Source organism: Monodelphis domestica, chromosome 5 (assembly GCF_027887165.1).
Source record: "Monodelphis domestica isolate mMonDom1 chromosome 5, mMonDom1.pri, whole genome shotgun sequence".
Lineage (NCBI taxonomy): Eukaryota > Metazoa > Chordata > Mammalia > Didelphimorphia > Didelphidae > Monodelphis > Monodelphis domestica.
Genome location: NC_077231.1, coordinates 29,526,241 through 29,531,191, shown reverse-complemented (window position 1 = coordinate 29,531,191; position 4,951 = coordinate 29,526,241).

Sequence of the window (4,951 nt, the reverse complement as noted above, 5' to 3'; positions counted from 1 at the left end):
ACTTCCTGGACACCCGAATATTTTTAATTAATTGCTCGTCTACCCATCTAATTTGTTACAAAGAGAGTGATGATAAACACTGGTCTTCCTCCTTGCCCTATAGGCTCTCTTTTCCCTGTCCCTTTGAATATTCCATGTGGAGAGTATGTTTGTGCCCACTTTAAACCCTCCAATGTAATTTTAATCTTGTAAATGACCACAGAAATTCAGAATAGTCTTATCTCTGTCATACATATATACAACAAAAAAATTTTAAATCAACTACTTTAGCGTTTTGCTAGGTCCTGAGATGAGAAGTATAAAGCCAAATGAAAGAATTGCAAAGAAAAATTATAATAACTATTTTAATGATAATAACTAACTATAATAACAACAACAATTTGCATGTTTTTCCATTTGATCCTCCGGACAAACTTGAGGTGCTCAAGACAAAAATAAATCGCTCTTATTTTTCCATTTTACAGATGACACTAGGGCTAAGAGAGAGTAAAAGTCATTGAAGTAAGAATCATATAATCATGAATTTTGATCTGGCAGAGTCTTTTGAAGGTCATTGAGTCTAACTCTTATTTTGTCAATGAGGAAACTGAGGCACAGAGAGTGAAATAACTTGCCCAAGGTCACCCAGCTAGTAAGTACCTGAGGCTAGATTTGAGACCATGACTTTCTGACTCCTTAGTCTAGAGCCCTGTTCACTGTATCATCCTGCCTCTGTGAGTTCATATGGACCATTGATTTCCCATGCAGTATTTGAGAAGTCTTTTGGGGCTCATAGTGGTCGAAGGGACTTCTGTTATGAGTTCTTAGAACTTAAGCAGTAAATAATTGCCTAATTATGAAATATCAGTAGGTTGTTCCTTTTAATTTTGATTTAATTTAATTTTAATTATATGAATAGCCCTTGTAAAAGATTTGTAATCATTTTATAATTAGGTTTACAATTTTATATTTAGAGTTTTTATAATTATAGCTATAATAAAATTCTATACTTGCTAATTACATAATGCAAAATCTAATTTGGAGGTTATTTGGGCAAAAGTTATCTTTGTAGTTATTGTAAATTCTTAATAAATAAATCTAGAAGAAAATAAAACATTAAATTACTTTGGGGGATGACAACACATACATTTTTTGTTGTTATTAGGAAGTTTTTCTTGATGTCAAATTTAAATTTCTCTCCTTTGTTACTTTAGAGGTAGTTATAAATGTGACTTTAGCATTAGTCCATAAATGGGTCATAGTGAGTACTTGGGGGACTGAGAAGAGGGTTGAAAAGGGGTCACAAAGCAAAAACATTTGGAAAACTCAAGTTGAGTCAGGAAGCAAAGAGAATGGGTAGTAGGGCCATAGGGTCATCAATTTAAGGATAGAAGGAACCTTAAAGGTCATCTAGTTCTAGGTGACATGATTCCAAATCTAGCCTTCTTTCCACTTATCTGACACGTGTTCCATTTGCCTAGATTGTGTACAACACAGCTATGTATTATGTACAACACCTCTAAGGAGTTTTATAGTTGACTAGGAGTATGATACCCTTGCAGATAAGGAGAACATTCAATAGCCCAAGTAAGTAAGAGAAGCGCAAAAAAAGTGCTATGATCAGGAATATAACTCTGCCCACCCCTATCATAATGGTATTCCTGAGGAAAATTATGGTCTTTTCTATGATGGTTTTACCCACTGAGACAAAGCAGAAAAAGCCCACTCCTCCCTCCCTGTGTGTTCAAATACTTGCCCAGGACACACAGATAGTAAGTACTTGAGACTAGATTTGAGACCAAGGCTTCCCCCTAAGTCAAGTGTTCTTCAGCTGGAGGGTCTGAGAACATGGGTTTATTGAGTAATTTTGAAATTTTATTTCAATATAACCTTTGGTATTCTTCTTTTGTTTCAGTCATGTCAAACTCTCTGGGATTCCATGAGGTAGTGCTCTTATGACTCAAAAAGATCTGGATTTGGAGTCAGAAGACTCAAGTTCACATCCTGGCTTTGCTCCTTACTCTCTGTGTGATGGTGAAAAAATCATTTTACCTCTCTGGACCTCTGTTTTCTCATCTCTAAAATGGGATCAGGAGTAGATTAGATAATCTATTCCAGCTCTATGTCATGTAAAAATGGATTGGAATCCAGGACTTCAATCCCCACAAGCCCTTGCTCCACTTCCCCAAAATGCTTTGTAATCTCACACAATTCTGAGGTGGGCTGAGATAGAGGAAGGATTTAAGCTGATTGCAAAGGCTTTTGCTCTTTTTGGACTTCCGTTTTGGAGCAGACATGGCTCTTTCCATAATGTAGGTGAGGTCTTGTCTAGGCCTCTGTGGCCTAGGCACCACGTATTTCTTATCCTGTATTTTCTTTAATCCTTCATCTTCAATAAACCTCTAAAAAAATATAATACTTTTTGCAGAGAGAAACTAATTTCTACCTGCCTCAGTCTCCCCTAAATTTTAATCTTTACAGTTATACAGTTCTAATTGATAATGAACTTGAATTGGAATGCTATATTCACTTACCTGGATACAATGATATCACTATGATAATATGAACAGAGACCAGGCTTGGCTGGAGGCTGATAGAAGTGAAATCTATCTCTGCAACTCTTATGTTTTAGTCATTTTATCAACAAATATTTACTAAGCCAAATATTAAATGGACAAATTAATTCATCATGAATCTATCAATCCAATCAATCCAACTGGATTTGATTCAAACACTATATAATTTCCTATTTTATACAGAGAACTGTGTTAGTCCTAGGGGAGAGACAGAGATTAGAGAAGACTATACTCCTGCCCTCGTGGAGTTCACAGTCACATTCAAATGAATTAAGAGGGATTATATCTTATACTTGTATTTTTTCATAATGCCTAGCACAGGGTTAGGCACAAAGCAGATTTTCCTCATGTGACTTTCGATTGTTTGATAAAATTGGCTCTCTTTTATCTCCATGTGGTCTGTCTGCTTTGTGAAATACCTACAGCAAATGGAAACTCTTGTTCTAGTTGTCCTAAACTCCCAGTATACCCTAGATTTTTTTCATTCTATTGCCCAATTCCACATAATCTTCCAATGAATATTATAGGTTATTAATAACCTTCTTTGCCTTCTCTTTTTCACTCTCCTTTCTTACCCCACTCTTTTCTCCCTCCCTCCCTTCCTTCCTCCCTCCCTCCCTCCCTCCCTCCCTCCCTTCCTTCCTTCCTTCCTCCCTTCCTTCCTTCCTTCCTTCCTTCCTTCCTTCCTTCCTTCCTTCCCTTTCCTTCCTTCCTTCCTTCCTTCCTTCCTTCCCTTTCCTTCCTTCCTTCCTTCCTTCCTTCCTTCCTTCCTTCCTTCCCTTTCCTTCCTTCCTTCCTTCCTTCCTTCCTTCCTTCCTTCCTTCCTTCCTTCCCTTTCCTTCCTTCCTTCCTTCCTTCCTTCCTTCCTTCCTTCCTTCCTTCCTTCCTTCCTTCCTTCCTTCCTTCCTTCCTTCCTTCCTTCCTTCCTTCCTTCCTTCCTTCCTTCCTTCCTTCCTTCCTTCCTTCCTTCCTTCCTTCCTTCCTTTCTTCCTTCCTTTCTTCCTTCCTTTCTTCCTTCCTTCTTTTCTTCCTTCCTTCCTTCCTTCCTTCCTTCCTTCCTTCCTTCCTTCCTTCCTTCCTTCCTTCCTTCCAAATTCTTTCAGTGTGCAGATATGAGGGGTTTTACAGAGAACACATCATTGTTAGCTACAATAACTTGATTTTTCAATGGCTTTGTAATCATGATAGCTTCATACTATCATTAGTTAATAGTTCAAGGCACAATAAAGTCTTGGGATAAGGTTCATTGTTGATGGTAATGAATATAAATCCAAGTTTCAAATAATCCTCTTGATCATTTAAATTTTTTTGGCTGACTTCTTGTCATATGTGATTAAATCATCACTGTTTTTACTTTATACTGTGGTTCCCAAAGAGCTTGTTAAGAGAAGTCAGAGAATTCCAAGTTCTGCCATTTTCCTCTTATTCACATTATTAGTCTTATCTTCAATCCTTGCTTTCTTTGTACAAATATTGTTTTTTAAACTCTTACCTTAGAATTGGTTTTAAGGTAAAAGATAGGCAATGGGAATTAAGTGACTTGTCCAGGGTCTCACAGTTAAGCAAGGGGCTAAGGTCAGATGTGAACCACTGAGCGACCTGGCTTCCCCAAATCAGAACTATTCTTTAGCATTACATTACTTGTGACATCTGTGTAAAGGATAGATTAAAATGGGGAAGAGCTTGGAGGCAGAGAGACTAGTGAGGGGTCTGGTGTGATAGTCTAAATGGGAACTTAACAGGACTGGACTTTCTAGAAAGGTTGGAATGGGAGGCCTAAAGTCAGAGATATTTTGGAAGTTGAATGAATAGGACTTGAAAAATAGCATGGGGAAGGTGGTGAAAGAAGGCAGCTAGACGGTGCAATGGATAGAGCATTAGGCTTAGAGTCATGAAGGCTTATCTTCCTGAGTTCAAATCTAGCTTCAGACAGGTACTAGCTGTGTGACTCTGGACAATTCACTTAACCATGCTTGCCTCACTTTACTTATCTATAAAAAGAGCCGGAGAAGAAAATGGCAAACCACTCCAATATCTCTGCCAAGAAAACCCCAAATGGGGTCACAAAGTATCAGACACGACTGAAAAAAATGACTGAACAATAATACAATGGTGAGAGAAATGGAAGATTTAAAAATAATTCTGAGATTTTAAGTCAGAGAGAGTAAGACAATGGTGGTGCCATTGACAAAAGAAAATAAGTTAGGAGAAAGGAGTCTTTTGGGGGGAAAGATGATGTTTGAGTATTGATGACAAAGGAAAACAAGAGTGACTTCTAGAATCATCATCAGAGTTAACATTTATATAGTGCCTATTATGTGCCAAGCATTATATTGATCACTTTACAAATATTGTCGTATTTGATCCTCAAAATAACCCTGGGAGAGAGGTGCTTT